Raw genomic sequence first — 13462 nt, 5'->3', positions numbered from 1 at the left:
GATGAACGTGGTACCTTCAGGCATTTGGAAATTGCTCCCAAGGATGATCCAGACTTGTGGAGGTCTACAATTGTTTTTCTGAGGTCTTGGCTGATTTCTTTTGATTTTCCCATGATGTCAAGCAAAGAGGTACTGAGTTTGAAAGTAGGCCTTGAAATACATCCACAGGTACACCTCCAATTGACTCAAATGATGTCAATTAACCTATCAGAAGCTTCTAAAGCCATGACATAATTTTCTGGAATTTGCCAAGCTGTTTAAAGGCACAGTCAACTTAGTATATGTAAACTACTGACCCACTGGAATTGTGATAAGTGAATCATAAGTGAAATAATCTGTCTGTAAACAATTGTTGGAAAAATTACTAGTGTCATGCACAAAGTAGATGTCCTAACCGACTTGCCAGAACTATAGTTTGTTAACAAGAATTTTGTGGAGTGGTTGAAAAACGAGTTTTAATGACTCCAACCTAACACCTCCAATTGATCCCCCCACATTGACACAATGTTATTACCCAGCAGCATTGTCTCTTAATCAGAAACGGCTGACCAGTTCTTCTTCTTGGTGACTGAGATTAGCCAAGCAGTCTTGTGTCCATGGAGATAATTACAAACCTGTTTTTGTACCTACCCTTTTTTTTAACCAGATTTTAAAAACGTATTCATTGGATATAATTCATTGGATAATTTGTAGCTGTTCACTTGTTTTTGCGCTAGTCTATATTAAAAATATATATATGACCATTTCATAAATGGTTTAATTGCGTGATAGGATAGCATTTTGCAAACCAGCTCCCCAAGATTAATGGTTTCGTCCGTTAGGGTTATGCTCCACTGCTTTGATTGGCTAGAAACCACAAATTATAATAAACAGGAAACCAGTTCAAGGAATTTACAGTTAAGACTTTTGTCATGTTGCTAGTAGATTATTTAAAAAATAAAATGAAAATGGCCGTCAAAGTAAGCGCACTGGCCATGAAACCGAACTGCAATAATGTCCTTTTTGTTTTCAGTTGGTTTGAGGTCCAGACAGCACCCTCCAATAAGGTGACTGACTTTAATAGATTCGATCTAGAAGAAAAAGAAACGCACACCTATTTAGGCGAGGTGCTGGCTAGCGGAGTAGAAAACTTAAAAACAAAGGAGAGCCGCACACTCTAGGAGCTCAGATGCAAAAATGTAATGTCCAACTTTTCGACAGCATCGCCTTTAATAGAATCGATGCCTGCGGGAACCTAATTAGCATAACATTCGCCGTAAAAATCTCTCATAGCTAGAGAGATCTGTTTATTTTGCATGGGCTACGTCCCAAATTCACCGCATCTGCTGAAGTTGCCCTTCTGCGTGGCAGAGCTACAGCGGTGTTTGTCAGACCAGGAGACGTTCCAAAAAAATCGGTCTTCTCACGAAAGTGTCTGTAGCTTCCCTACTGCCTATAAACTATTATGACCAATATTTGGAAAGATGGGACTCACGAACACAATGGTGTGCTCCGTACTGCCAACTTCTGTTTGTAACGTCCGAACAGTTACATACGCTATGGAAAGGTGAACATCTCATGAACGCGTACATGTTGATTGTTATGCTCTAGGACGCCCACAAGCCTCACAAGACTTGTCTGAGGGTCTCCGGGATCCAGTTAAAAAAATTACGGAAGTGTACAGTGCATTCGGAAAGTGTTCAGACACCTTGACGTTTTCTGCATTTTGTTACGTTACAGCCTTATTTTAAAATTGACTAAATTGTTTTTTCCCCCATCATCAATCTACACACAATACCCCATAATGACATCACAATACCCCATAATGACATCACAATACCCCTTTTTTTATTTTTTTTATCACATTTACATAAGTATTCAGACCCTTTACTCAGTACTATGTTGACGCACCTTTGGAAGCGATTACAGCCTTGATTCTTCTTGGGTATGACGCTACAATGGGAGTTTCTCCCATTCTTCTCAGCAGATCCTCTCAAACTCTATCAGGCTGGATGAGGTGCGTTGATGCACAGCGATTTTCAGGTCTCTCCAGAGATGTTCAATTGGGTTCTGGCTGGGCCACTCAAGGACATTCAGAGACTTATCCCAAAGCCACTCCCGCGTTGTCTTGGCTGTGTGCTTAGGGTCGTTGTCCTGTTGGAAGGTGACCCCAGTCTGAGGTCCTGAGCAGGTTTTCACCAAAGATATCTCAGTACTTTGCTCCGTTCATCTTTCCCTCGACCTGACTAGTCTCCTAGTCCCTGCCGCTGAAAAACATCCCCACAGCATGATGCTGCCACCACCATGCTTCACCGTAGGGATGGTGCCAGGTTTCCTCCAGACGTGACGCTTGGTATTCAGGCCAAAGAGTTCAATCTTGGTTTTATCAGACCAGAGATTATTGTTTCTTATGGTCTGAGAGTCCTTTAGGTGCCTTTTGGCAAACCTCCAAGCGGGCTGTAATGTGCCTTTTACCGAGAAGTGGCTTCCGCTGCAGAGTTGGTTGTCCTTCTGGAAGGTTCTCCCATCTCCACAGAGTGAGATGGGAGAACGAGCTTTGTCAGAGTGACCATCGGGTTCTTGGTCACCTCCCTGACCAAGGCCCTTCTCCCCTGATTGCTTAGTTTGGCTGGGCGGCCAGCTCTAGGAAGAGTCTTGGTGGTTACAAACTTCTTCCATTTAAGAATGATGGAGGCCACTGTGTTCTTGGGGACATTCAATGCGGCAGACATTTTTTGGTATCCTTCCCCAGATCTGTGCATCGACACAATCCTGTCTCGGAGCTCTACGGACAACCCCTTTGACCTCATGGCTTGGTTTTTGCTCTGATATGCACTGTCAACTGTGGGACCTTATATAGACAGGTGTGTGCCTTTCCAAATCACGCCCAATCAATTGAATTACCACAGGTGGACTCCAATCAAGTTGTAGAAACATCTCAAGGATGATCAATGGAAACAGGATGCACCTGAGCTCAATTTCGAGTCTTAAAGCAAAGGGTCTGAATACTCATGTAAATAAAATAAAAAAATTGTAAATTAGCAAACATATATTCCCTTTGTCATTATGTGGTATTGTGTGTGGATTGCTGAGGGAAATGTTTTATTTAATCCATTTTAAAATAAGGCTGTAGCGTAACAAAATGTGGAAAAAGTCAAGGGGTCTGAATAGTTTCCAAAAGCACAGTGGTTCTTCCTTTTAAAAGTTGCTGCATACTGGGTGCCGCAAAATTCTATGGCACGTTATTTAAGTGTCAGCCATTTTTGCCATTAATGATAGTTAGTGATAGTTAGCCCTCCAGAGGGCATCTTTGAGAAGCTAAGTTATTAAATCGCTCATTAATTAATGCATGTCATGTCAATTTGTGCATGTTAATTTGTGCATACAAGTCATCCATGTCTTTAAATACAGTCAAGCATTTTAGTTATAAAACAAAATAACAAAGGGAGCCTTGATTAATTGTACAATCACGGCTAAAGCGATGTAATTCATGAATGCATCTGAAAGTTTTTAATATTGGCTTTGCTAGAGACTTTAAAACCTATTTTAGGTAGAACAGACTGTATGTGAAAGATTTGTTAGAAATGTAGCTTCATTAATTCGATTAATATTATGGTGTTTCTATTCCAAGAAAAAACGAAAATGCATTTCTTACTGTAGCCAATGTAGGCCTCAGGGTCTCAGTTAGGATAATATGGAGCTGTATAACGTGACCGGTCGGGAGTAGGCCTCAGGGTTTCAGTTAGGATAATATGGAGCTGTACAACGTGACCGGTTGGGAGTAGGCCTCAGGGTTTCAGTTAGGATAATATGGAGCTGTACAACGTGACCGATTGGGAGTAGACCTCAGGATTTCAGTTAGGATAATATGGAGCTGTACAACGTGACCGATTGGGAGTAGGCCTCAGGGTCTCAGTTAGGATAATATGGAGCTGTACAACGTGACCGGTCGGGAGTAGGCCTCAGGGTTTCAGTTAGGATAATATGGAGCTGTACAACGTGACCGGTCAGGAGTAGGCCTCAGGGTTTCAGTTAGGATAATATGGAGCTGTACAACGTGACCGGTTGGGAGTAGGCCTCAGGGTTTCAGTTAGGATAATATGGAGCTGTACAACGTGACCGGTCGGGAGTAGGCCTCAGGGTTTCAGTTAGGATAATATGGAGCTGTACAACGTGACCGGTTGGGAGTAGGCCTCAGGGTTTCAGTTAGGATAATATGGAGCTGTACAACGTGACCGGTCAGGAGTAGACCTCAGGATTTCAGTTAGGATAATATGGAGCTGTACAACGTGACCGGTTGGGAGTAGGCCTAAGTGACTGCAAGTGAAGAGCAAAATAATCCTTACATTTCCACATACAAATCTGATTGATTTATAAAGACCAGTCTCGCTGCTCTGTCATTCAGTGATATATATTCCCATAGTAATTCGTTATGGATCCATTCAGATGTAGTTAGAAACCAGTGTATTTGGTATGTTGCTATGCAAGATTTGTTTTCAAAATGCCTCCAGCTGTACATCACTACCGTAAATAAAAACACAGCATCAACAGAGATACAAATATATTATTGAATTCGATTTTTTAAAAACAGTTTTAAAATGTATATGTTTATTACGCTACTGTGCAGTCTGACAAGTTTACATAGCCTACAGTACATAGTAAACATGGTAAAGTGCCTAATTCCTTACAGAAGGGAGAGAAGGCCAGGTCCAGACTTTCTAGGTGACCTCAAGTACTCATTAACTCTGTCTTTAATGCTTTTTTCGGGTTACATCAGTGATGGACAGAAACTTCTGAGACACCGTATTAATGATGAACACCCGGAGGTTCACTGGTAAGCCACATTTGCCTCGGGATCCATCCCAGTTGGTTTTTCTTTGTCCACTTGTGGTATCTCTCTTCGGTTACACATCCTTGGAATAGCAGAGCAGCATAACCGGTCGGGACGGCCCTTGCCGTGCCTGGTGAGCAGTTTGTCAAGTTCTGTTGTCAGAAGAGGAATGGAAATGTCAGGGTGAACCGACGACGTGACGAACCCGCCACGTATGTTGACTCTGCCCGAGTGCCTGTCGGAGGTGGGGAGTACTGGAAAGATGTGACTCCAGGTTACAATAGGCCATCTGGAATCTGCTGGTATCACGGCACAATATCAACATTGCTGTAATGTTTCAGAACATGAACCATGTGTGTTCTCTTTAAAAATATATATATATTTATTTAATATTTTTTTTAGGGGGTGGAGCATTAATATTGCTGATAGATTGTTGTTTCCATCAATGTAATTGTCTGCATCATTTCCAATCCCCCGTATATTTTGGGGGTAAACATATAAACTCAGCAAAAAAAAGAACGTCCCTTTTTTCAGGACCCTGTCTTTTCAAAGATAATTCGTAAAAATCTAAATAACTTCACAGATCTTCAATGTGAAGGGGTTAAACACTGTTTCCCATGCTTGTTCAATGAACCATAAACAATTAATGAACATGCACCTGTGGAACGGTCGTTAAGACACTAACAGCTTACAGACGGTAGGCAATTAAGGTCACAGTTATGAAAGCTTAGGACACTAAAGAGGCCTTTCTACTGACTCTGAAAAACACCAAAAGAAGGATGCCCAGGGTCCCTGCACATCTGCGTGAATGTGCCTTAGGCATGCTGCAAGGAGGCATGAGGACTGCAGATGTGGCCAGGGCAATAAATTGCAATGTCCGTACTGTGAGACACCTAAGACAGCGCTACAGGGACACAGGATGGACAGCTGATTGTCCTCGCAGTGGCAGACCACGTGTAACAACATCTGTACAGGATCGGTACATCCGAACATGTACCGATCCGTCTGGGGCGGTGTGTCACAGCATCATCGGACTGAGCTTGTTGTCATTGCAGGCAATCTCAACGCTGTGTGTTACAGAGAAGACATCCTCCTCCCTCATGTGGTACCCTTCCTGCAGGCTCATTCTGACATGACCCTCCAGCATGACAATGCCACCAGCCATACTGCTCATTCTGTGTGTGATTTCCTGCAAGACAGGAATGGCAGTGTTCGTTTCTTTTTTTGCTGAGTTTATATCTATATACACTACCGTCCAAAAGTTTGGGGTTCTTTTTTTGAAAGAAAAGCACTTTTTTTGTCCATTAAAATAACATCAAATTGATCAGAAATACAGTGTAGACATTGTCAATGTTGTAAATTACTACTGTAGCTGGAAACGGAAGGTTTTTTATGGAATATCTACATAGGCGTACAGAGGCCCATTATAAGCAACCATCACTCCTGTGTTCCAATGACACGTTGTGTTAGCTAATCCAAGTTTATTATTTATAAGGCTAATTGATTATTAGAAAACCCCTTTTGCAATCATGTTAGCACAGCTGAAAATGTTTGTGCTGATTAAAGAAGCAAATAAACTGGCCTTCTTTAGACTAGTTGAGTATCTGGAGCATCAGCATTTGTGGGTTCGATTACAGGCTCAAAATGGCCAGAAACAAAGAACTTTCTTCTGAAACTCGTTAGTCTATTCTTGTTCTGAGAAATTAAGGCTATTCCATGCGAGAAATTGCCAAGGTACTGAAGATCTCATACAACGCTGTGTACAACTCCGTTCACAGAACAGCACAAACTGGTTCTAACCAGAATAGGGAAAAAAAGGAGTGGGAGGCCCCGGTTCACAACTGAGCAAGAGGACAAGTACATTACAGTGTCTAGTTTGAGAAACAGACGCCTCACAAGTCCTCAACTGGCAGCTTCATTAAATAGTACCCTTCAAAACACGAGTCTCAACGTCAACAGTGAAGAGGCGACTCCAGGATGCAGGCCTTGTTATGTTACTGTTCTGAGTTAGATTCTCCATAGGGCCCACTCACACATTCCAATCCTTCACACTGAGAGGACAAAAGATTTTTTTCTGCTGCCTTAAGATTTACAATGGGCGTGAGGTGTCATAAAAAAACATAGAATGTAGAATGTATAGAATGTTATAATAGAATGTTATATACAGTGGGGAGAACAAGTATTTGATACACTGTCAATTTTGCAGGTTTTCCTACTTACAAAGCATGTAGAGGTCTGTAATTTTTATCATAGGTACACTTCAACTGTGAGAGATGGAATCTAAAACAAAAATCCAGAAAATCACATTGTATGATTTTTAAGTAATTAATTTGCATTTTATTGCATGACATAAGTATTTGATCACCTACCAACCAGTAAGAATTCCGGCTCTCACAGACCTGTTCGTTTTTCTTTAAGAAGCCCTCCTGTTCTCCACTCATTACCTGTATTAACTGCACCTGTTTGAACTCGTTACCTGTATAAAAGACACCTGTCCACACACTCAATCAAACAGACTCCAACCTCTCCACAATGGCCAAGACAAGAGAGCTGTGTAAGGACATCAGGGATAAAATTGTAGACCTGCACAAGGCTGGGATGGGCTACAGGACAATAGGCAAGCAGCTTGGTGAGAAGGCAACAACTGTTGGCGCAATTATTAGAAAATGGAAGAAGTTCAAGATGACGGTCAATCACCCTCGGTCTGGGGCTCCATGCAAGATCTCACCTCGTGGGGCATCAATGATCATGAGGAAGTTGAGGGATCAGCCCAGAACTACACGGCAGGACCTGGTCAATGACCTGAAGAGAGCTGGGACCACCGTTTCAAAGAAAACCATTAGTAACACACTACGCCGTCATGGATTAAAATCCTGCAGCGCACGCAAGGTCCCCCTGCTCAAGCCAGCGCATGTCCAGGCCCGTCTGAAGTTTGCCAATGACCATCTGGATGATCCAGAGGAGGAATGGGAGAAGGTCATGTGGTCTGATGAGACAAAAATAGAGCTTTTTGGTCTAAACTCCACTCGCCGTGTTTGGAGGAAGAAGAAGGATGAGTACAACCCCAAGAACACCATCCCAACCATGAAGCATGGAGGTGGAAACATAATTATTTGGGGATACTTTTCTGCAAAGGGGACAGGACGACTGCACCGTATTGAGGGGAGGATGGATGGGGCCATGTATCGCGAGATCTTGGCCAACAACCTCCTTCCCTCAGTAAGAGCATTGAAGATGGGTCGTGGCTGGGTCTTCCAGCATGACAACGACCCAAAAACACAGCCAGGGCAACTAAGGAGTGGCTCCGTAAGAAGCATCTCAAGGTCCTGGAGTGGCCTAGCCAGTCTCCAGACCTGAACCCAAAAGAATATCTTTGGAGGGAGCTGAAAGTCCGTATTGCCCAGCGACAGCCCCGAAACCTGAAGGATCTGGAGAAGGTCTGTATGGAGGAGTGGGCCAAAATCCCTGCTGCAGTGTGTGCAAACCTGGTCAAGAACTACAGGAAACGTATGATCTCTGTAATTGCAAACAAAGGTTTCTGTACCTAATATTAAGTTCTGCTTTTCTGATGTATCAAATACTTATGTCATGCAATAAAATGCAAATGAATTACTTAAAAATCATACAATGTGATTTTCTGGATTTTTGTTTTAGATTCCATCTCTCACAGTTGAAGTGTACCTATGATAAAAATTACAGACCTCTACATGCTTATATATATACAGTGGGGAGAACAAGTATTTGATACACTGCCGATTTTGCAGGTTTTCCTACTTACAAAGCATGTAGAGGTCTGTAATTTTTTATCATAGGTACACTTCAACTATGAGAGACGGAATCTAAAACAAAAATCCAGAAAATCACATTGTATGATTTTTAAGTAATTAATTTGCATTTTATTGCATGACATAAGTATTTGATACATCAGAAAAGCAGAACTTAATATTTGGTACAGAAACCTTTGTTTGCAATTACAGAGATCATACGTTTCCTGTAGTTCTTGACTAGGTTTGCACACACTGCAGCAGGGATTTTGGCCCACTCCTCCCTACAGATCTTCTCCAGATCCTTCAGGTTTCGAGGCTGTCGCTGGGCAATACGGAGTTTCAGCTCCCTCCAAAGATTTTCTATTGGGTTCAGGTCTGGAGACTGGCTAGGCCACTCCAGGACCTTGAGATGCTTCTTACGGAGCCACTCCTTAGTTGCCATGGCTGTGTGCTTTGTGTCGTTGTCATGCTGGAAGACCCAGCCACGACCCATCTTCAATGCTCTTACTGAGGGAAGGAGGTTGTTGGCCAAGATCTCGCGATACATGGCCCCATCCATCCTCCCCTCAATACGGTGCAGTCGTCCTGTCCCCTTTGCAGAAAAGCATCCCCAAAGAATGATGTTTCCACCTCCATGCTTCACGGTTGGGATGCTGTTCTTGGGGTTGTACTCATACTTCTTCTTCCTCCAAACACGGCGAGTGGAGTTAGACCAAAAAGCTCTATTTTTGTCTCATCAGACCACATGACCTTCTCCCATTCCTCCTCTGGATCATCCAGATGGTCATTGGCAAACTTCAGACAGGCCTGGACATGCACTGGCTTAAGCAGGGGGACCTTGCGTGCGCTGCAGGATTTTAATCCATGACGGCGTAGTGTGTTACTAATGGTTTTCTTTGAGACTGTGGTCCCAGCTCTCTTCAGGTCATTGACCAGGTCCTGCCGTGTAGTTCTGGGCTGATCCCTCACCTTCCTCATGATCATTGATGCCCCACGAGGTGAAATCTTGCATGGAGCCCCAGACCGAGGGTGATTGACCGTCATCTTGAACTTCTTCCATTTTCTAATAATTGCGCCAACAGTTGTTTCCTTCTCACCAAGCTGCTTGCCTATTGTCCTGTAGCCCATCCCAGCCTTGTGCAGGTCTACAATTTTATCCCTGATGTCCTTACACAGCTCTCTGGTCTTGGCCATTGTGGAGAGGTTGGAATCTGTTTGATTGAGTGTGTGGACAGGTGTCTTTTATACAGGTAACGAGTTCAAACAGGTGCAGTTAATACAGGTAATGAGTGGAGAACAGGAGGGCTTCTTAAAGAAAAACTAACAGGTCTGTGAGAGCCGGAATTCTTACTGGTTGGTAGGTGATCAAATACTTATGTCATGCAATAAAATGCAAATTAATTATTTAAAAATCATACAATGTGATTTTCTGGATTTTTGTTTTAGATTCCGTCTCTCACAGTTGAAGTGTACCTATGATAAAAATTACAGACCTCTACATGCTTTGTAAGTAGGAAAACCTGCAAAATCGGCAGTGTATCAAATACTTGTTCTCCCCACTGTATATATATACCCCCCGCCCCACCCCCTTCCTGGCTTTCCTCTATTTCTGATGTCCATCCAGTTTTATATCTGTAACTATTTCACAAAAGTTCTGAACCTATATACATTTTACAGATCCCGTATGTTTTACATTTGTTTATCTTATTGTTATTAGTCCCACCCTTCAGCTCCATTCAACCCCTCCCATCTATCTCTCAACACCATCCATTTTGGATTTCTATTTGCCATATGTTTTTCAACTGTGCTGTGATGCTTCACAAAAGTACTGAACCTTTTTATTCTCAGTTTCTACAGATTGTAAATTAAAGATACACATTTTTGCTAAAATAATTATATTATTGATCGATTGACTATGACTTTTCAAATCACCCATTATTGCTGTCTGCAGCGTTAGTTCTAGGTGAATTATGCAAATCTTCAGCCATTTTGGACCTGTGACCATAAACGAGCTTCGTATGGACAGTACCAAAATAAATGATCTAATGACTCTGCCTCCTCGCAGCAAAATCTGCAGAGCTGGGAAGATTGTATCCATATATAACATTTATTGGTTGCAAGAATTTTGTATAATCATTTATACAAAATGAAGTAAGAAGTTTCAAATTCGGTGTCGTTTTGCATGTCAATTCATAAACCATGTGCCATGGAATCGGTACATCAAAAATCTCTTCCCAACTATTTAGCAATTTATATGACACAACTGTAATTTTTTTGGTCCTTAAATTAAACTGGTATATATTTTTATTCATCACAATTGTCTTTAACCAATTTTGGTCTTTAATGCAGGGCTGACAGACAAGTTCCTTACTTTTCCCCCCTTCCACTTGCCTCATCCATTTTTTGTGGTAATGCTGCAATTAGTTGATTGTAATTTTGGGTAGAGCAGACATTTCCATATGTCTCTGTTAGCTGCATGTGTGACATCACTCCACCAGTCCTATTTATGTTATCATTGACAAAGATTATACCTTTTTTTTTATGTTATCAAAAAATACGTTTTTTTAAATAAATTAGTATATTTGAGTTTAACCACAATATTTGTTGTATTATTTGTTCTGTCTTTTCTGGTGGATTAAACTGAAATTGCAACCAATTTGTGTGATATTTTTTGTGTGTGATATGACTAAAGAGTTAATCAGGGTGATTTTTCCACAAATAGACAGGTATTTTCCTTTCCATCGTCGCAAGATCTATTTTTGCTAACTTTCTATAAACATTTATTGGAGTGAGATCATTTATTTTGGGATTTGTATACCGAGTATGTCCACATCCCCGTCAGACCATTTTATTGGTAAACTACACAGTAATGTAAAAGTATATTTTTTTTGTGATCCAAAATGTAATATAGTACAATTATCATAATTTGGTTTTAACCCAGAGAGGTTAGAAACAGTATCTAGCTCCTCTATGAGGCTGTGGAGGGATTCACATTGTGGTTTTAAAAGAAAACATGAATCATCAGCGTACAATGACACCTTTGTTTTTAAGCCACATATTTCTAATCCCTTAATATTATTGTTGGATCTAATTTTAACAGCTAACATTTCGATGGCAATAATAAATAGATATGCCGATAGTGGACAACCTTGTTTTACTACTCTAGATAGTTTAAAACTTTCTGAGATGTAGCCATTATTTACTATTTTACACCTCGGGTTACTATACATAACTTTAACCCATTTCATAAGAGATCCTCCAAAATTGAAATGTTCCAGGCGTTTATATATTAACTTCAGTCGTACTTTATCAAAAGCCTTTTTGAAAGTCAGCTATGAAAACCAGGCCTGGTTTCCCCGATATTTCATAGTGTTCTATTGTTTCCAGAACTTGTCTAATATTATCTCCAATGTATCGTCCAGGCAGGTAAAAAACCTGTCTGATTAGGATGAATTATATCTGACATTATTTCTGACAAAACCTTTTTAATTCTGAGTGCTATGCATTTAGCTAGAATTTTTGCATCACAACACTCAAGTGTAAGAGGCCTCCAATTGTTTAAATGGACTGGATCTTTATATATACCACTTGGATCCTGTTTCAGTAATAATGAAATCAGACCTTCTTGTTGCGTGTCCAATAATCTACCGTTTATATAGGAGTGGTTAAAACAAGCTAATAATGGTCCTCTGATTATATCAAAAAAAGTTTGGTATACCTCAACTGGTATGCCATCCAGCCCTGGAGTTTTCCCAGCCTTAAAGGCTTTAAGTGCATCAAGCAGTTCCTCCTCTGTAATTTGGCCTTCACCTGAGTCTTTCCCTACAGATGTTAATTTTACATTATTAATAGGAAAAAAATCCATACAATTAGCTTCGGTTAGTGGAGATGGAGGAGACTGAAACTAAAACATATTCTTAATGTACGTTACTTCCTCTTTAAAAATATAGTTTGGTGAATCATGAGTGACTCCATCATTTGTAAAAAGTTTCAATACATTTTCTTTGGTAGCATTTCTATGTTGAAGATTGATTGCATTTTCCATCCAGTTGGCTTTATTTTTATAATATATTACTCTGGATCTTTCTTGAATAAGTTCCTCCATTTCTTTTTGTTTTTCCTCTAACTTATTCTGAGCCTCTATGGTACAGTTTTTATTGCTATCACAACATGTGTCTTCTCTTGTTTTGTACTGTTCTGTAGTTTTCGACCCAATGATTCGTCTGACAAAGGACTTTGCGTCCTGCAGGCCCAGGCATGGATCAAAGCCGACGAGACATTCAGTGACGTCACAAACGAATCAGCCGTGGCCGTCGAGCAACTTGCTCAAATACGCTACAGAAAAATAGGAAGAAGATCAAGCAAGCCGAGTCCCAAGCATTCCTTCAAACTCCATGTGTGGGGGGCAATGTCTCGCCAGGCACCAGGCCCATATTTGATTTTTTGATGGTAAGTTTAGCTATTTACAAAGCAAAAGGTACATAAAATATTGTAGCCTACACCTCACGGACTGCTATGTGTTCCACAATTCACCGTTGCCTCCTTTTTCAGGTATCATGGCTCGAGATTTCATTGAGGGATGAAATCATCAATGAGATATGCTGGACCCTTTGTCACAGAGGTGTTTCTGGGAGCACATCATTTCTTTCAAGGTAGGATTATAGCAATATTTGGTTATGTTTAGGCCTATTTACATGTATATTTATAGTATTGTACTTAATGTTGGCTGTGGGGCTAAATGTCTTTTTTCCTTCTCCAAGTGCAGACAATGACCCAAAACACACTGCCGCCCGGGTTTGCATTGCAAATGAGGGCATAAACTGGGTCAAGAAGCCAGCAGAGTAAGTAGATCTTTGTGTAGTTAAATAAATGTTAAATAAAAATA

The sequence above is a fragment of the Salvelinus alpinus genome, chromosome 31 (genome assembly GCF_045679555.1).
Source record: "Salvelinus alpinus chromosome 31, SLU_Salpinus.1, whole genome shotgun sequence".
Taxonomy (NCBI): Eukaryota; Metazoa; Chordata; class Actinopteri; order Salmoniformes; family Salmonidae; genus Salvelinus; species Salvelinus alpinus.
This window is presented reverse-complemented; position numbering follows the sequence as displayed.